Below are 21,058 nucleotides of genomic sequence, written 5' to 3'. Positions count from 1 at the left end.
ATGGTTTGAGAATGGACCATGCCCTCTGACCTCAGGCCCATCCCTCAACCCTTGGACATGGAGGAGGTTTTCCACCCAAGGGACCCCAGTAGGAGAAACAGCTCAGGGAGGGCACAGTGTGGGAGATGGCTATCGACCCACTCACAGGCCAGCACAGCCACTGCTGATGGATGCGACAGGGGACCTCTCCAAGCCTGGCTCTGAGCATCCGGACAGGAGCGGCCCCAGAGACAGGAAGGTCACTTCTCATGCAGCTCCATGTCCTGGATGTGCCACGTCAACTTTCCCCCTGGGGCGGGGGCCTTCAGGAACACCTAGAGAAAGGTCAACGTAGGGACCCCCAGAACTTTAACTCTTAAAAGAAAAACAAATGCCCAACAGACTGCCTCCAGTTCAGTCCACATGCCACAGGGACCTGACAGGAGCCCACAAAGTTCTGGAGGATGGAGACAGGGCCCCTCACTGCTCCTTCCTGGGTCCTGAGAAGACCTGGCCAGAGGGAAGCTGGCTCTAGTGCACAGTCCCCCACCTACCTGTATTTACATCTTTGTTCCCTTTGCAGGACTCAACTACAAGCTACTGAGAAGGTTCCAGAAGGCCAGTAAGGCAAGTTCATGCTGCAAGTTTTATCTCCTGCGTTCTGTCTTCCCTTCAGTCCTAGACTGGGATTATGCAGATGTGCAGGAAAATGTAACTCACTTTGTTGTCTATAACTGCTTTCATCTCGCTTTCCAGCCTCTAGTCCTGTGATGGCAGAAATGCTGACTTTCCCAGTTAGGCTGTTCTGTCGTCACATGCAGGTGAGATCTTAGTCTCTTTCAGGGCTTCTTGATCTTCAAGGATCTTCCCTTCCTCCTTCCCCAGATGGAGTCTGGGTCCAAGGGGTCCACATGGCACTGCGGGAGGCTCCCGCTGACCTCCAGTTAGGGCGTTACTCACCCCATGGACCACAAGTGACAGCCCTGGTCCCTTCAATGTTCCCAAGGAATAGTGTGGCCATCGGGTCTCTGGGTGTCCCACTTTGGTATCTGCTGGTCTTTGGAGTGTCATGCTGCAGTCACTGGTTCAGGTCCCAAAGTCCCATGTGGCCTCCTCCCTCCAAACCGGATCACCTGGGGTGCACCAGGCTGTGCCCTTCTGGGCCTCCCAGGGCCTGCTGACTCTCAGCTGCTTTCTCTGCCTCTTGTCAGAGGGGGTGGCTCAGGGGACCTGCCTTGGGTCCACCCACCAGAAGTCCTGTCTCAGCCATCTCTGCTCCCCGCCTCTGTATCCACCTGGCACTTCAGTGGGAGTCTCCATGCTAAGCCTGGAGAAGCATGGAATGGGGATCCTGTCCATAAACTTGACGCTGGGACTTGAGGGATGAGGACCCTGGCACTGGCCCATTCCCTTTTCTTCCTCTCCACCAGGACCCGCGTCCTAACCCTGAAAGTCCTCCCTTTCCCTGCGGCGGGAAATGCCCTCCTTCCTACTTTATCATCTACTCTACAATCAGTCCTCCAGGCTTTGGTTCTCGAGATGTAAAAACCCAGCTCTGGAAGTGTTCTGAGAAAATGACTTTTCTCTTTGGAAAGCCTGGCTTTCAAGAACATTGCCTCACAACAGGTTTTTATTTTTGAAAGCCAGTTGAAGCACAAAGTAAAGCAAAACTTCTTTATTCTATGCAGTATCAGTCCTCCCTTCCCTGGAGTGAAAGTCTCATGGCCTCATCTTAAAGTGCAAGGGTCCCGGGAGGTGGGGCGGAGAGTCTGAATTTCTAAGAAGAGAAAATACAAGTGATGTTCAAAGTAATACTGTTTTACTTTTCTTCCTTTCCTCCCTCCCTCCCCTCCTCCCTCCATCTTTCCTTTCTTCCTTCCTTAACTGGACTTTGGTTTATTTCCAGCTACATCCCAGACATCAGTCATGCTGTATTCTGGGGGTGTGATGCTAGTAGTCTATAACAAGAGCTAGAGAAAACAAACTAGTGCCTACCAGTGGGGAGAGGGAAGGGAGGAAGGGGAAACATAGGGGTAAGGGATTGGGGTTATTATGGGATTATATGAAATCATGTGTGTGAAACTTTTGAAAATTGTAAAGCACTATAGAATTTAAAGAATCTTTCATTCAATAAAAAATATATATATATTAAAAAAAGAGAGAGTAGTCTAGAGGGAGGGAGTAGGGTGATCAGCCGTCCTGGTTGCCTGGAGCTCAGGGGGTTCCTGGGATGTGAGACTTTCAGGGCTAAAAGCAAGAAGGTCCCAGGCAGATTGGCATGAGTTAGCCACTCTGAGAGGGAGACTGATGATGCTGTACAAGAAGGCCAATAGAGCTCTGTGCAACCTCAGAAAGAATCAACTAATTTAACTTAGGGAAATCAAGTCATACTTCATGGAGGAGGCAATGCTTTCAGTAACAATAACAACCAAAGCCTGTGTCTGTGTGCTTTGTAAGTATGATCCCATTCAATACTCACAACTCATCCTCGAGGCAAGTATCGTTACCGTTAACTGTTTTACAGGTGAGGAGGAAACTGCGTCTTAGAGAAATGAAGAGACCAGACCAATGGCACCAAGCCAGCTCTTGGAGATGCTGGGATTCAATCCAGAACACGAGCTGTGATCTTCAGCTACAGGATCTTAGGGGATGAGCAGGAGTGTAATGGGGGAAGTGGTCCAGGCACGGGGCACTGGGATAAGAGCTGGGCTTGTTGGAAGAGTAGAAGGGGATCTGGTCTAGCTGCATGAAATCCAGAGTCCCTGGGTGAGGGGCTCTGAGGGCAGGTCAGGGCCAGGACGTCAGTATCTCGGACCTGAGTGGGAAGAGCTCTGCGTGCCATGCTAAGGAGTTGGGACTTGAAGGAGAGTCAACAAATGCTTCCGAGCAGGGTGAGGGTGGTAACATGATCAGATGAAACACAGAAAAGACTGTTTGATTGGAGGGAAGGGGACACTGAGGAGGGAGGAGGTCTCACAGTCTCTGCCATGAGAGCTTATGGGCCAGGGGAGCAGTCAGAGTGCCCAGCCCACTATTGAAATCCCAGAGCCCTGGAACTCACGACTGCAGAGGCCTTCCGCTGGCCTCCCCACGAGCACGGAGCTCAGAGCATCATTTCCACGACCTGTGAAGGGCTAGAGCAGGTTCAAGCCCAGCTCCATCTGGCAACTTGAACTCAAAGCCTATGTTGAGACGTGCAAAGAGCCATGGGGACAGAGAGGTGTGTATTAGTTTCCCGTTGCTGCCATAACAAGTTGCCGCAAGCTCAGTGGTTTAAAACAACATAAGCGCATTCCCTCACTGCTCCGGAGGTCAAAAGTCTAAAATAGATTGGTGGGACTGGTTCCTTCTAGAGGCTCCGGGGAAGAATCCACTTCCTTGCCTTTTCTAGCACCTAGGGGTTTCCCACATTCCTGGCTTGTGGCCCCTTCCTCATATCACTGCAACCTCTGCTTCCATTGTCTCCTTTCTTGCAAAGACCCTCGTGATGACACTGGGCCCATCCAGATAATCCAGGACAATCTTCCCGTCTCAGGATCCTTAACTTAATCACATCTACAAAGACCCTTTGGCCATGTGAGGGAATATATTCATGGGTTTGGGGTATTAGGACATGGAAATCTTTGGTGGGGATGGGAGAAGGGGTTATTCTGCCTCCAGTAAGGAGACAATGAGGAACCCTGGCTGGGGGTTCCTGGGAAGGCTCAGAGCCTGTTCTCTATCAGTGAGCAAACACTCTGATTGTAGTATGAATATTTAATTGGTCTACTAGAACAGAGACCCCAAATAACAGGTCTGTATCAAGCAATGCAGTTCTCTCCCAGGTAAACAGTTGGGGCATAAACAGTACAGGGCTGGATGGCAGCCTCACAGTGTCATGGGCGAGGCCTGCTCTACCTTGTTGCTGTGCCCTCATAGGGTGTTGCCCTTGAATGCATGACCCAGGGGGCTTTCCATCACACCCAAATTCCAGCCAGCCAGAGCAGCAAAGGGAGAGGGAAAGGTCTGGTTTACTCTTGAAAGGCCTAACATGGAAGTTAAACCCTCAATTCCTTCACATTCTCATTGGCAAGAACAGAGTCACGTGGCCACATCTACCTGCAAAGAAGGCCAAGAAGTGCAGTTCTCATTCTAAGTGGCCAGGTGCACAGCAAAAAATCCTGTGACTGTGGACAACAGGGTCAATAGACATTGGGGTGCAACAGCCAGTGTCTGCCACAAGCACCTACTGAGCACATTGAACATGGCTGGGTGCTAGGGATTCAGCAGTAAGAAAGTCCTTGGCCTTGAGGAGCTCTCAGGGGAGACGAACATGGAAACCAATAATTAGAATTTGCTTTAGTGGATGCTTGGGCCATGTACCATAAAAACCCCAAGGCAGGTTGTCTTGGTGTGCTCGGGCTACCAGAACAAAGCACCATAGACTGGGGACTTAAATGTAGAAGTTTATTTCTCACAGTTCTGGGAGGCTTGAAGTCCAAGATCAGGGTGCCGGTGTGGTCAGTTTCTGGTGAGAGCTCTTCTCCTGGCATGTGGATGGCTGCCATCCCACATGATAGAGAGAGTGCATCCCAGTGTCTATCCTTATAAGGGCACTAATCCCATCACGAGGGCCCCGCTCTCACGACCTAAACCTAATTATCTCCCAAAGGCCTCCACCTCCAAATACCATCACATCGGGCTTCAACATACCAATTGGGGGGAGACACAATTCAGTCCATAGCCCTAGGCAACTGGTTAGGCCTGGTGGAGGACAAGACAAGGGGTCAGAGGAGGTGTCCTATGAAGGTGGCATCTCAGCAGGGTCTCCAGTCATCACTGTCCCTCCCTTTCCTCTCTGTACCTCCTAGAAGTATCTGCGTCCCTGTCTCACTCTCTCCTTCTCTACCCAGAAGCACTATGGCCCATGGCCACCCTGAGAACTTTGTCCTGAACCCAAAGAAGCTCTTCTCTGTGAGTGTGTATGTGTGTGTGCATGTGCACGCATTGTGTATGTCTTTTTGTCACACTCCTCCTTTGAACCCACCCCACCTCTGAACAAACAAACCATAGCCCCCTAATGGGTCCGGAGACACTAATTTTGAAGCAAGACAGCTTTGCCAAAGCCGTTCTGTGAGCAAAACTTGTCTTCTCTGATCACCACCCACTTGGAGGTCCCCAAACTGGGGAGAGACATCTCTAGTACTCCGAAAATGGAATGCCTCTGCTTAAATTAACCAAGTACACAGCACCCACACTCATGTGTGTGCACACACACACGCACGCATGCACACACTCATGCCCAAATAGACAGTCTCTCAGAAATGAAGATGCAGATAAGAGACTCAAGGACAGGACTTACTTGCCCTCTGTCAGTTTACAAGGGAATTTATTCCACATATTCATCTATGAATATTTAGCAAGGCAACAATAACATCCAATGACACCCATGACACCCATGATATACACAACTGGGAGAGCCCTCTCCCAGGAACGTACACAGTGCTTCATGTCAACGTTTTAACTGGGCTGAATGTTTGAAATGCAAACCTTAGCTTACAATAATCCTCCCCTTTCTCTCGCTCACTTTCTCTCTCTTTTTTATCTGTGTACTCAGCCATTCCCCCATTTTTGATGCAAGCCATCAAGAAAATTCTGTACAATAACAGCAGACCTGGTGGGGTATGAGGACAGCTACCAAGGATTTGAGAAGTGCTCCTGGCACAAACAAATTTTCAGACATTACATCCTTCCTTTTTTCTCAGGAAAAAACACGCACAAATTAGGCAAGGGCTCTTCTAAGATTGGCTAACAAGGTTTAACATTCAATAAACCTGTAAACTTTTTTCTTTTGCCGTACGCGGGCCTCTCACTGCTGTGGCCTCTCCCGTTGCAGAGCACAGGCTCCGGACGCGCAGGCTCAGCGGCCATGGCTCACGGGCCCAGCCGCTCCGCGGCATGTGGGATCTTCCCGAACCGGGGCACGAACCCATGTCCCCTGCATCGGCAGGCGGACTCTCAACCACTGCGCCACCAGGGAAGCCCCAAACCTGCAAACTTTTGATAAACCACTGTGGCCAGCTGAAAAACGGCCCCCAAAGAGATCAGGTCCTAATCCCTGGGACCTGTGAATGTTGCCTTATATGACAAAGGGACTTTGCAGATGTCATGAAGTTAAGGAGCGTGATTTAGACTTTAGGATCCTGGATTATCCAGATGGGCCCTAAGTGTAATCACAGGAGTCCTTGTAAGACAGAAGCAGAGGGATACCTGTCTATAGGAAAAAGAGAAGGTCATGTGATGATGGAAGCATGGAGGAAGCGGCCGTGAGCCAAGGATTGCAGGCAGTCACCAGAAAATGCAGAAGCAAAGAAATGTTCTCTCCCAGAGCCTCAGAAGGAACCAGCTCTGTCAACACTATGACTTTAGCCCAGTGAAACTCATTTCAGACTTGTGGCCTCCAGAACTGTAAGAGAATACATTTGTGTTGTTTCAGTCACTAAGTTTGTGGTCATTTGTTATAGCAGCAACAGGAACCTGATACAGTCACAAAAGCTGTAAAGGCAGGGCTCTGTCCCAACCACAGGTGTCCCCAGCATCTCCTGAGGAACTAACCTGCAGTTCTGTCTATGGGGCTCCATTGTCAGTATGAAACCATGGGGAACCATGCATGTCCTAGGGGTCTTGTTCCTGTGTGCATTTTTTTAAACATCTTTATTGGAGTATAATTGCATTACAATGGTGTGTTAGTTTCTGCTTTATAACAAAGTGAATCAGCTATACGTATACATATGTACCCATACATATGTATATGTGTACCCATACATATGTATATATCCCTCTTGCGTCTCCCTCCCACCCTGCCTATCCCACCCCTCTAGGTGGACACAAAGCACCAAGCTTATCTCCCTGTGCTATGTGGCTGCTTCCCACTAGCTATCTATCTTACCTTTGACAGTGTATATATGTCCATGACACTCTCCAACTTCATCTCAGCTTACCCTTCCCCCTCCCCATATCCTCAAATCCATTATCTACATCTGAGTCTTTATTCCTTTCCTGCCCCTAGGTTCTTCAGAACCTTTTTTTTTTTTAGATTCCATATATATGTGTTAGCATACAGTATTTGTTTTTCTCTTTCTGACTTACTTCACTCTGTATGACAGACTCTAGGTCCATCCACCTCACTACAAATAACTCAATTTTGTTTCCTTTTATGGCTGAGTAATATTCCATTATATATATGTGCCACACCTTCTTTATCCATTCATCTGTCGATAGACGTTTAGGTTGTTCCATGTCCTGGATATTGTAAATAGAGCTGCAATGAACATTGTGGTACATGTCTCTTTTTGAACTATGGTTTCCTCAGGGTATATGGCCAGTAGTGGGATTGCTGGGTCATATGGTAGTTCTATTTTTAGTTTTTTAAGGAACCTCCATACTGTTCTCCATAGTGACTGTATCAATTTACATTCCCACCAGCAGTGCAAGAGTGTTCCCTTTTCTCCACACCCTCTCCAGCATTTATTGTTCGTAGATTTTTTCATGACGGCTATTCTGACTGGTGCGAGGTGATACCTCATTGTAGTACTGATTTGCATTTCTCTAATGATTAGTGATGTTGAGCATCCTTTCATGTGTTTGCTGGCAATCTGTATAACTTCTTTGGAGAAATGTCTACTTACGTCTTCTGCCCATTTTTGGATTGGGTTTTTTTTTGATACTGAGCTACATGAGCTGTTTGTAAATTTTGGAGATTAATCCTTTGTCAGTTGCTTTATTTGCAAATATTTTCTCCCATTCTGAGGCTTGTCTTTTCGTCTCGTTTATGGTTTCCTTTGATCTGCAAAAGCTTTTAAATTTCATTAGGTCCCATTTGTTTATTTTTGTTTTTGTTTCCATTTCTCTAGGAGGTGTGTCGAAAAGGATCTTGCTGTGATTTATGTCATAGAGTGTTCTGCCTATGCTTTCCTCTAAGAGTTTAATAGTGTCTGGCCTTACATTTAGGTCTTTAATCCATTTCGAGTTTATTTTTGTGTATGGTGTTAGGGAGTGTTCTAATTTCGTTCTTTTACATGTAGCTGTCCAGTTTTCCCAGCACCACTTATTGAAGAGGCTGTCTTTTCTCCATTGTATATTCTTGCCTCCTTTATCAAAGGTAAGGTGACCATATGTGTGTGGGTTTATCTCTGGGCTTTCTATCCTGTTCCATTGATCTATATTTCTGTTTTTGTGCCAGTACCACACTGTCTTAATTACTGTAACTTTGTAGTATAGTCTGAAGTCAGGGAGCCCGATTCCTCCAGCTCCATTTTTCTTTCTCAAGATTGCTTTAGCTATTCGGGGTCTTTTGTGTCTCCAAACAAATTGTGAAATTTTTTGTTCTAGTTCTGTGAAAAATGCCATTGGTATTTTGATAGGGATTGCATTGAATCTGTAGATTGCTTTGGGTAGTATAGTCATTTTCACAATGTTGATGCTTCCAATCCAAGAACATGGTATATCTCTCCATCTGTTGGTATCATCTTTAATTTCTTTCATCAGTGTCTTATAGTTTTCTGCATACAGGTCTTTTGTCTCCTTAGGTAGATTTATTCCTAGGTATTTTATTCTTTTTGTTGTAATGGTAAATGGGAGTGTTTCCTTAATTGCTCTTTCAGATTTTTCATCATTAGTGTATAGGAATGTAAAAGATTTCTGTGCATTAATTTTGTATCCTGATACTTTACCATTCCTTGATTAGCTCTAGTAATTTTCTGGTAGCATCTTTAGGATTCTCTATGTATAGTATGTCATCAGCAAACAGTGAGAGTTTTACTTCTTTCTGATTTGGATTCCTTTTATTTCTTTTCCTTCTCTGATTGCTGTGGCTAAATCTTCCAAAACTATGTTGAATAATAGTGGTGAGAGTGGGCAACCTTGTCTTGTTCCTGATCTTAGTGAAATGGTTTCAGTTTATCACCATTGACAACAATGTTGGCTGTAGGTTTGTCATATATGGCTTTTATTATGTTGAGGTAGGTTCCCTCTATGCCTACTTTCTGAAGGGTTTTTATCATAAATGGTGGTGAATTTTGTCGAAAGCTTTTTCTGCATCTATTGAGATGATCATATGGTTTTTCTCCTTCAATTTGTTAATATGGTTTATCACATTGATTCATTTCCATATACTGAAGAATCCTTGCATTTCTGGGATAAACCCCACTTGATCATGGTGTATGATCCTTTTAATGTGCTCCTGGATTCTGTTTGCTAGTATTTTGTTGAGGATTTTTGTATCTATGTTCATCAGTGATATTGGCCTGTAGTTTTATTTTTTTGTGACATCTTTGTCTGGTTTTGGTATCAAGGTGATGGTAGCCTCATAGAATGAGTTTGGGAGTGTTCCTCCCTCTGCTATATTTTGGAAGAGATTGAGAAGAATAGGTGTTAGCTCTTCTCTAAATGTTTGATAGAATTCGCCTGTGAGGCCATCTGTTCCTGGGCTTTTGTTTGTTGGAAGATTTTTAATCACAGTTTCAATTTCAGTGCTTGTGATTGGTCTGTTTATATTTTCCATTTCTTCCTGGTTCAGTCTCGGAAGGTTGTGCTTTTCTAAGAATTTGTCCATTTCTTCCAGGTTGTCCATTTTATTGGCATAGAGTTGCTTGTAGTAACCTCTCATGATCCTTTGTATTTCTGCAGTGTCAGTTGTTACTTCTCCTTTTTCATTTCTAATTCTATTGATTTGAGTCTTCTCCCTTTTTTTCTTAATGAGTCTGGCTAATGGTTTATCAACTTTGTTTACCTTCTCAAAGAACCAGCTTTTAGTTTTATTGATCTTTGTTATCATTTTCTTCATTTCTTTTTCATTTATTTCTGATCTGATCTTTATGATTTCTTTACTTCTGCTAACTTTGGGGATTTTTTGTTCTTCTTTCTCTAATTGCTTTAGGTGCAAGGTTAGGTTGTTTATTTGAGATGTTTCTTGTTTCTTGAGTAGGATTGTATTGCTATAAACTTCCCTCTTAGAACTGCTTTTGCTGCATCCCATAGGTTTTGGGCATCATGTTTTCCTTGTCATTTGTTTCTAGGTATTTTTTGATTTCCTCTTTGATTTCTTCAGTGATGTCTTGGTTATTTAGTAGTGTATTATTTAGCCTCCATGTATTTGTCTTTTTTACAGATTTTTTCCTGTAATTGATATCTAGTCTTATAGCATTGTGGTCGGAAAAGATATTTTATGCGATTTCAATTTTCTTAAATTTACCAAGACTTGATATGTGACCCAAGGTATGATCTATCTGGAGAATGTTCCATGAGCATTCGAGAAGAAAGTGTATTCTGTTGTTCTTGGATGGAATGTCCTATAAATATCAATTAAGTCCATCTTGTTTAATGCATCATTTAAAGCTTGTGTTTCCTTATTTATTTTCATTTTGGATGATCTGTACATTGGTGAAAATGGGTGTTAAAGTCCCCTACTATGACTGTGTTACTGTCAATTTCCCCTTTTATGGCTGTTAGCATTTGCCCTATGTATTGAGGTGCTCCTATGTTGGGTGCATAAATATTTACAATTGTTATATCTTCTTCTTGGATTGATCCCTGATCATTATGTAGTGTCCTTTTTTGTCTCTTGTAATAGTCTTTATTTTAAAGTCTATTTTGTCTGATATGAGAATTGCTATTCCAGCTTTCTTTTGATTTCCATTTGCATGGAATGATTTTTTCCACCCCCTCACTTTCAGTCTGTATGTGTCCCAAGGTCTGAAGTGGGTCTTTTGTGGACAGCATACATACAGGTCTTGTTTTTGTATCCATTCAGCCAGTCTATGTCTTTTGGTTGGAGCATTTAATCCATTTACATTTAAGGTAATTATCAATATGTATGTTCCTATGACCATTTTCTTAATTGTTTTGGGTTTGTTATTGTAGGTCTTTTCATTCTCTTGTGTTTTCTGCCTAGAAAGTTCCTTTAGCATTTGTTGTAAAGCTGGTCTGGTGGTGCTGAATTCTCTTAGCTTTTGCTTGTCTGTAAAGGTTTTAATTTCTCTGTCGAATCTGAATGAGATCCTTGCTGGGTAGAGTAATCTTGGTTGTAGGTTTCTCCCTTTCATCACTTTAAGTATGTCCTGCCACACCCTTCTGGCTTGCAGTGTTTCTGCTGAGAATTCAGCTGTTAACCTTCTGGGGATTCCCTTGTATATTATTTGTTGCTTTTCCCTTGCTGCTTTTAATATTTTTTCTTTGTATTTAATTTTTGATAGTTTGATCACTATGTGTCTTGGTGTGTTTCTCCTTGGATTTATCCTGTATGGGGCTCTCTGTGCTTCCTGGACTTGATTATTTCCTTTCCCATATTAGGCAAGTTTTCAACTATAAACTCTTCAAATATTTTCTCAGTCCATTTCTTTTTCTCTTCTTCTTCTGGGACCCCTATAATTCAAATGTTGGTGCATTCAGTGTTTTCCCAGAGGTCTCTGAGACTGTCCTCAATTCTTTTCATTCTTTTTTCGTTATTCTGCTCTGTTGTAGTTGTTTCCACTATTTTATCTTCCAGGTCACTTATCCGTTCTTCTGTCTCAGTTATTCTGCTATTGATTCCATCTAGAGAATTTTAAATTTCATTTATTGTGTTGTTCATCATTGTTTGTTTGCTCTTTATTTCTTCTAGATCCTTGTTAAATGTTTCTTGTATTTTCTCCATTCTATTTCCAAGATTTTGGATCATCTTAACTATCATTACTCTGAATTCTTTTTCAGGTAGACTGCTTATTTCCTCTTATTTGTTTGGTCTGGTGGGTTTTTACCTTGCTCCTTCATATGCTGTGTATTTCTCTGTCTTCTCATTTTGCTTAACACTGCATTTGGGGTCTCCTTTTCACAGGCTGCAGATTTGTAGTTCCCATTGCTTATGGTGTCTGCCCTCAGTAGGTAGGGTTGGTTCAGTGGGTTGTGTAGGCTTCCTGGTGGGGGGAACTGGTGCCTGTGTTCTGGTGGATGAGGCTGGATCTTGTCTTTCTGGGGGGGCAGGACCGCGACCAGTGGTGCGTTTTGGAGTGTCTGTGAACTTATTATGATTTTAGGCAGCCTCTCTGCTAATGGGTGGGGTTATGTTCCTGTCTTCCTAGTTGTTTGGTGTGGGGTGTCCAGCACTGTAGCTTGCTGGTCATTGAGAGGAGCTGGGTCTTAGTCTTGAGATGGAGATCTCTGGGAGAGCTTTCGCCGTTTGATATTACGTGGGGCTGGGAGGTCTCTCGTGGTCCAATGTGCTGAACTCAGCTCTCCCACTACCAAGGCTCAGACCTGACACCTGGCCGGAGCACCAAGACCCTTTTGGGAAGTCTGAGGTCTTCTGCCAGCATTCTGTAGGTGTTCTGTAGGACTTGTTCCACATGTAGGTGTATTTTTGATGTATTTGTGGAGAGGAAGGTGATCTCCACGTCTTCCTCCTCCACCATCATGAAGGTCTTTTGTGAATTTTTAAAAGTCCTCTGTTTTTCTAATAATAAAGTCAATACAGGCCCATGGTAGGAAATATAAGATCTAAAGAAAAGTCAGAAGAACATAAAACAAAAAGAAAAATAAAAAAGAACATAACAATCACCCATAATCCCACCCTTCAGAAATAACCTTCTTAATAGCAATGATCACAATTTGTAATTGTAAGTTTATTTTCATGATTCTTTTCTTAATATTGTCTCTTCTTTCACCCTTAACCCAGACGGTAAGGTCCATGAAGGGAGAAACCCACTCTATTTTGTGTGCCACATCTCTGGTGAAATGCTCAGTGCCTGATATACAGTAGATGATCAATAAATGCAACGCATACTACTATATATAAAATAGATAAACAAGGACCTTCTGTATAGCACAGGGAACTACGCTCAATATCTTGTAATAACCTATAATGGAAAAGAATGTGAAAAGAATATATATATATATATATTTATATATACGTATAGCTGAATCACTTTGCTGTATACCTGAAACATTTTAAATCAACTATACTTCAATTAAAAAATAAGTAAAAAATAAGTGCAATGCATGATCCTTGAATGAATGACCTTTACTCACATCTTGGTACTTTTCTTTCCAGTCTTTTTTTGGTGTGTATTGCCTATTTTCACATGTTTAAGACTGTTCTACAGCCACACATTTTGGGCCTACCTTCCTCATTTAATATTTTATCCTGAACATGTTCCAAATCATTAAATAGTCTTCAAAACTTTGTTTTCATGTCAACCTAATAGCCTATCCTGTGGCTGTTCCTTTGTGAGCTTACTTTCTTTTCTTCTGTTATAAATAGTGCAGTCATAAACATCTTGGTGCATACATCTATATCCACGTTCTGATTATTCTCTAGAGGTAAATTCCTAGGAGGGGCCATTACAGAGCCTGGTGCGTCACCATTGTTACAACCTGCTATAGCTATCTGTCTATGCCTTTAAATACTTTAAAACCAACTCTGTTATCAGGAGGGGAACCTCAGGGTCCTAGAACAGCAGTGCACACAATCTCGTAGTGAAGCTGATCCACTTAGTTTTTATTTAAGAGGAGAGCTCTTTTTTTTTTTTTTTTTTTTTGCCTCATCATGCAGATTGAGGGATCTTAGTTCCCCGAACGGGAATCGAACTGGTGTCCCCCTGCAGTGGAAGCACGGAGTCTTAACCACTGGACTGCCAGGGAAATATCTAAGCAGAGAACTCTGGCTGGGTGACAGGAGACCCAGGCACTGGAGTGAGATTGGCCACTTTCTAACCATGTCGCTTTTCTCTGGGAAATTGGATGTCTTCCTGTTTAAAATAGGGAGGTTGGGTGATGACTTTAAGCTCTCTTCTACCAAGAAACTTCTAGCAACTCCTCTTGGGGAGCATTACAAAAGCCAGTGAAAATTAGGGGTCATTCATGCCAGACCATCGAATACTGATTTAAAAAGTCAGACTTACCAGATTTGTAAATTAAACCATAAGAAGCCTTTTGCCGCTCTCCTGTCTGCATGGATATGGCATTTGTCGCCTCTGCATGTTTGTTGAAAATTTATTCAAATCATTCAAAGAACATGAAAAACCTTCCCCCTCCATGAACAGACTAAAAGAGGTAATTGGCCTGAATGACCAGATGCAACAAATTCCATTTCTGCAGAGTCACAAGAAACAAAAGGTGATTTGTGGGAAATGCCTTTGACAGGATTTTAAGCTGTATTATTGACAGGACTGTCCTCTCGTGCCTTGAAAACATAATCTGTGTCTGACGTAGGTAACAACACCATCAGCCAGTGCTCTTCTAATCTAGTTCTTGCTTCTAAGCAAGGCACCTAAATCATTCCAGACGGCTCCTGCTCTACAGTTCTCTTGGAGATTTGACACTTGCTCTTCTTCAGTCAGTCACTCAACACACATTTGCTGGGAAATGTCCGGGCCCTTTGCTAGTTCCCAGGGAGATGATGGAGCTGAATAAGGCATGCTCTCCTGGACAAAATGAGAAGAACACGGAAATCCCAGCTCTGCCTCAACCTGGCTGTGTGACCTGAGAAAACACACCTCTCTAATTTTTGCCTCCAGTAAATGGGGCTGTTAATACCTCACCGGGGCCAGTTATGAAGGACGAGTCAAGCTATGTAACACGGGCGGCCCAGAGCCTGGTACGGAGAAGAGAAGCAATGTGAGCCCCTCCATCCTGGCCTAGAAACTCACAGCTTGACGAGCAAGACAGAAATCTAGGCTATTTCAGTCCAACAGTTTTTTACAGAGTTGTGCTTAAGCGTAGAGAGAGAAACCACCCACTCTGGGTTTTTAGATGCATAAAGGGGAGTGTTCAGAGTGTGTTGGGGGAAAGGTGAAGGGTTTGCAAGCCCGTCCCATGCCACCTTTTAGAGCCAAATGGTTGGAATCGGTCTGCAAGGATCCAGGCTGATGGGTGTTTATTTAGACACACATGCCAACAGCCTATAATACATGCCCAGAAGAGGGAAGGAGGCCAGCAGCATCGATGGATTTTATGTGCAGGAAAGAATTGTGGCTGTGAAATGTGTAGATGCTTCGTTTTCGGATTAGGCTACAGGAAGAGAGGAAATGTCTCTCTCCCCAAAGCTAGAGAATTGGGCCAAGCTGGGCTGCAGGGAGGATTTCTGCATTTGGAAGACACTGTCATCTGGTGGACCTGGGCTTTGGGGCAGCCTGGGTTTGGGTCCCAAATCTGCCACTTACTAAGCACGTGAGGACCAGCAAGCCCCGTTTTCTCCAAAGTTTCATCCTGTGCCCGATGGGGGTGAATGTGGCGCATCCTTCCGAGGGCTGGTGTGAGCATCGAATGGCGTGAGGCTGGGAGAGCACTTCACACAGGGCCCGGCCCCCTGCAAGTGTTCCATAAATGTTAGTTATTATTATTTGTAGGCAGGAGGCTGGTTACTATGCTTCTAATGAAATGTTCCTTTGAATCCAAAGAGTCTTTGTCTTTGACTCCCTGCATTTATGGAGAGTTCAGGGAAAACTTTTACAAGTTGGAGAGAAGGGCCAGTTGTGTACTTTCACCCTGGCATGGCAAGCCGGTGTTACAGCAGCCACTTCTGAGGGGCCGGTAACCCACAACAGCAGGAGGTCTTAGCATTCAGATTCCACAGAGATTTTCGGAGTACTTTTTACATTCACTGCACTCTGGACGCCACCCTCCCCTTGTTTAATCTCAGTTCACCCACCGCCTTGGCAACAGCACGAGGGAGACTTAGTGTCTCTGGAGGCACATAGAGGCCAGGTGATTTGCCCGAAGACACAGCTTGGAGGTGGCAGAGCAGGGATTTCAACCTGGATCCAAATGACGAGTGGCCTTTCATAACTTCACTCCTGGAAGGATGTGTGTCCCCTAAGAGGTGGGGTGCCCTGGGAGACCTGTGTGGAGACCACAGACTCCCTTCTTGCCCAGACCTCCTGACTACAAGCAGAAAGACTTGGACGCAGGAGACTGAGCATGTCCCAGACCCGAGTTCCTGGGACTGACATCCAGGAGGGGTGCCCTTCTGATTCTTTCAGTCACATCACCAAATACATGAGTCATCATTCTGCATTGCCATGAACCCAAAGGCTTCCTGAGGTTGCAGGATAAGGAGAGCTCATTCACAGGCTAGGCACTGTGTTCTGGGCAGAGTCCTGGAGCATCAGGGGACAAGACTAAGCCTTTGGGCCTCTCCCTGTGTTTCCCTCTGTGCCTGGCAGGGGCTGGGGCCAGCACTGTGCACGCCCCCTTCAGGGAGCCAGGACTCGCTCACGAAAGGAACCAACCTCTGTCCTCGTCAACTCAAGACGAGAGGACATCTCTGAGCCACCTCTGGGCCTCAAGTCTGACTCCAGGGGAGAAGCTCAGCCCCTGAACCTGGGGAAGGATGTGCAAAGACCAAAGCATGTCAGTAAGGACAGCTCAACCATCTGACATGCCAAAATGACCAGAATGCAGCAAGAGACCCACGAAATCCTAACTTCCCGTGTGTTCAGAAGTCACTATGCCGCCTCTGACTGGCCTCCTTCCCAGCCTTGGGGCCTCCCTCGAGCTCCGGCCACGTGAATGGCTCAGGGGCTGTTTCCCCACAGGCGCTGCCCATTTGGGCCCGTGGCTTGCTCTGGCTGTGCCTTCTGTCTGAATGCCTCCCACACCATTATGGGCCTTCATTCATTGCCCACGTCCAAGGACTCTTCCCCTCTCCTCCGAGCAGCCCCAACACCGCTCCCCTGCGGCAGTAAGAAGCAGGTGTCAAAACTCCTGGGAGGTGCTCATCTTTGCTGCCCCCGTTCTTGCGTCAGCTCACACCCAGGGCAGCTGAATAGAGACTTGTTGTATAAATTCCATAATTAGTCACCAATTCTTCCTGTCCCCCATGTCACCTCATTTGGGGGATTAAATAACTAGACTATATGGTTAAAAAGTGCTCTCTCGGGACTTCCCTGGTGGCGCAGTGATTAAGAATCCGCCTGCCAGTGCAGGGGACACGGGTTCGAGCCCTGGTCCGGGAAGATCCCACATGCCGCGGAGCCACTAAGCCCGTGCGCCACAACTACTGAAGCCCGCGCGCCTAGACCCTGTGCTCTGCAACAAAAGAAGCCAACGCAATGAGAGGCCTGCACACCGCAACGAAGAGCAGTACCTGCTCGCCACAACTAGAGATAGCCTGTGCGCAGCAACAAAGACCCAACGCAGCCAAAAATTAATTAATTAATTTAAAAAATAAAAGGGGGGCTCTCTCAACATGGTTTCGTTCCTTACAATAAACCTACAAGGCAGCTGTTCTTACTGCCCCGTGTCAGTATTCTTTCCCCTTTTCCTCCCAATGATAAAACTTAGGCCCAAAGAGCTTATGATTCCCTAAAGCTTGGTGGTAGCAAGGATGGGGGTCAGGCTGAGCTCTGGGCTCTGCATGTGCCAGGAGCAAGCATGTCCCCCAGCCCCAGCGGAGAACAAGTGAGGACCCGGCAGTTCCTCACCTGGGCCAGGTAGGGTGTGGCCCAGGCCTCGAGGCCCTCCTGCCGGGCGGCCCGTCCTGCCTGCCCACGGGTGGCCTCCACCAGCTGCCCTCCACCGTCTGCCGATTCCAAGCTTTTTGGCAAACTGGCACCTAATCCCCCACCATCTGTGAGCAGAGCGCATCTTGGCTACCTCTTGGTGCTTCTTCAAATCAACTTGCAAGTTTTCAAAGTGATGCGAGTTCTTGGTGCTTGCAAAAATGTCAGCTTCCGTCACATCTTATTAAAACTGAAAATATGAAAAGGTTTCGGATAAACTGAGACGAGGCCAGTTTTCCTCTTTTCTTAAGTGAGATTGTTTCTTTTCTTTCTTTCTTTCTTTTTTTTTTTTTTTCAAAAATGATCATAAGAGCTTGGTTGTTTTTCTCTGAGCATCAGTGATGATCATTGCCTCTGCACCTGTTGCCTGCCGTGGGCGCCACCATCGGTCCAGACTGCAGTGGCTCTACCCAGACTGTGTGAGGGAGGGGTGTTTCAGGTCACTTCTAATGAGGACTGATTTACGTGGGGCCCCTTGATGAGTTAACAATTGTGGAGAAAATTCTCATAGCAGGTAACACCCCTGTGTCAGGAACAATGTCCTCTATGCATCTTCTTATTTAATCTTAGGAAGTAGATTCTCCTTTCATCTCCATAGAGATGAGCGAACGGGGTCCACTGCTTGGCTAGTAAGTGGCAGAGTGGGGATTTCAATCCAGGCAGGCTGGCTCCAGAGCCTGTGTTCACCTCTTCAGGACACGGCCTCCGTGCTCCCAGCCAACTCCTCCCGCGATGACATGGGGGCCAGGACCACCTCGTGGGACGTGCAGGCTGGAGGGAGGTGCTGGACTCTAGACTGAGAGCAATGAGAAGCTCAGGGAGGAGTCTGAGCTGGGGGCGGGCAGGGGCAGAACCGCGCTATGAAGATTATGGTGGTTGCACTGTGGATTTACTCTTCCTCCCATTAAGTGGCTACGGCTGCACAGCCCAGGGCTAGGTTCTAGGGGGAATACAGGATGAATAAAACTCAAACCCAAACCCAGGGGAAGAAGCCTTTGCTTAATGATGGAAGCCCCAGAACAGAGCAGGTGGCCTCTTGCTGCCCAGGATCAGCCCCTACTTTCTGAATCCATCCCCACCTCACTCCCCTCCCACTGAGGGTCTGGCCACCAGGTCATCCAGGCCTGGTAGGAATCTTGCTACCTGGCAGTCGGCCCCCCTCCGCCTCCTCCCAACTTAGTTCTTTTGGGACACCACCTCCTGCTGCCCGCCCTGCGGCAGCCGTGCCCCTCCATGCGTGGTGGCCTTTCCGGGGCTTGAACCCTCCCGTCCACTTCTCTGCGGGTGGGTCAGTCTCCCCCACCAGGGTGAGGGGGATTCCTGGAGGGCGGGACCCCCTAGCTCACTCATCTCTGGGTCCCCACGGCCTAGCACACGGCAGGCACTCAGGAGACGAGTGTAGGTGGATTCTCACAGGGTTAAAGGAATATGAGGGCTCACTGGGAAGGCAGCGCCAAGGGAAGGTGACACTCCGCCGGTTGCACGGCCAAGCGTTCGCCTCTCCGTTTCCTGGTCCATAAAAGGGGCGTCATGGGAAACCTCACAGAGCTGTTGGAGGGTCTGCATGCCTGGTAACTAACGCTCAGTGCGTAGGGCTGTTACCACGGCAGCCACCAAACCCACCAGCGCCACTGCGGCTGTTACGACCTCTCCCATCAGCACCACTATTACTGCGGGTACCGTTACTACCTCTGCTGCTGTCACTGCAACAGCTACCACCAATGGTCGCACCACAAGTACCATGAGCAGGACCCTCCTACCACTGCCGTCACTGTTACTATGACTACCACTGCTGTTACCGCTATCACTGCTGCTACCACCGTTACGCCACGACCAGTGCCACTACCCTGTCTCTGACTACCGCTAGTCGTAGCGCGGTTGTGTTGCTGCTACCGCCACCACTGTTACTGCAGCCACCACCCCTGCCTCTGCGAACACTGCTGTTCCCACTGTGGCTTCTGCTGCTCCAGCCACTACTGTTACCAACCAGTGTTCTTGGCCTCCGTAATCAATAAGAATTGATGAGAAGGGGCTTCCCTGGTGGCGCAGTGCTTGAGAGTCCGCCTGCCGATGCAGGGGACGCGGGTTCGTGCCCCGGTCCGGGAAGATCCCACATGCCACGGAGCGGCTGGGCCCGTGAGCCATGGCCGCTGAGCCTGCGCGTCCGGAGCCTGCGCTCCGCAACGGGAGAGGCCCCCGCGGTGAGAAGCCCGCGAACCGCAAAAAAAAAAAAAGTGTGCTCGTAGACAAGTATTAGAATAAAACATAAAAAAACAAAAATAATTATTGGAAGATTTGGATATTCAGACTTAAGGGATTTTTCACAATTTTCTTTAATATTGCTGTCATATTGTTTTTTTCAAGACAAATGAAAATAGAAAGAACGGTACAAACAATCTAGTGATAGGGGTATTTTTTCCCCTTCGAGCATAACATAGATGTGTCTACTTAAAAGACTTCTCTTTTAAAACCTCATTTCACGCCACAACGAAGAGTGCCCAACTTTTAGTTCATTTCAAATCAGTTTCTAGTAATAAATTTACTCCCATTCACCACGTGTATAATTTTTACACTTTAGGAGATTTGGTGATTATACAGGAATTCAGAAGTTTTAATAATTTCCTGAAGGGTTTTTGAAGCAGACAATGAGCTTTCCCTATTTCCTAAACAATCTGAATGATGGAAAATATCCCAAATAGCTACGCCTGAGTCTTTCTTTCTTCCCTCTATTTTAACGTACATTTTTGTTGTTGCTTTCCCTGCACTTCTGCAAAAAGGAATTCTCCTTTTGAAGACAAGAAATTATAGTCATCTTATCCCTAATGCACTGTTAGATAAGAAAAGAACTTATTATCCTTCAAGAATCTGTACACAAAGCCTTCATCCCAGCAGGCAGACTCAATCTCCTTGGGACGGGTAAGCATAAAATCTGACCCAGAGATTTCAGAGCTATGGGAAATGGGTATTTATGTCAGCACTAGCGCTAACAACTGTTTTGATTCATTCGATAGAGACCTGGAAAAAAAAAGATAGGGCTGGAAAGAGTCTTTCAGATCATTTCATTCAGCCACGTCATTTCACAGATGGGGAAATTGAGGTCCACCTGGGTGCTGCAACTTCCCAAGTCCACGCTGCCCCTTAGTGGCTGAGCAGGGACCCCAGCTGCCCCCCTAAACCTATTTTGAACCTTTTTAAGATGATCACATTTTCTTACCCCCGAAATGGGGCAAGTCTTCTGATGAAGGGGCCTCCCTAGTTTGTGCGTTTATTTGTAAAATACAGACCTGACCACCGAGCCATCCTGTGTGAAAAACTTTGGGAAGCAAAAGACAGCATAGCTGTCTAATTGTGCCAGATTGTTTTTAGAGAAAAAAAGTCTCGTTTAGTTATACAGTTAGTCAATGATGATAAAACAGAATGACATAAAACAAAAACAAAATTCATCCTTCCCTCCCTACCCCGAAAAAGAATCTCTTATGTTTGTTTATATCCTGCGCTTTTGGAAGTTGATTTAAAACAGTTAACAATGAAAGACATAGTCACCAAGTTGGAGAGTAGAAATTCAT

The sequence above is a fragment of the Delphinapterus leucas genome, chromosome 2 (genome assembly GCF_059928025.1).
Source record: "Delphinapterus leucas isolate spDelLeu-1000000601 "Yukka" chromosome 2, BTC_Dleu_Yukka2, whole genome shotgun sequence".
NCBI classification, from domain to species: Eukaryota; Metazoa; Chordata; class Mammalia; order Artiodactyla; family Monodontidae; genus Delphinapterus; species Delphinapterus leucas.
The sequence above is the reverse complement of the archived record's forward strand: the minus strand, read 5'-3'. Positions refer to the sequence as shown.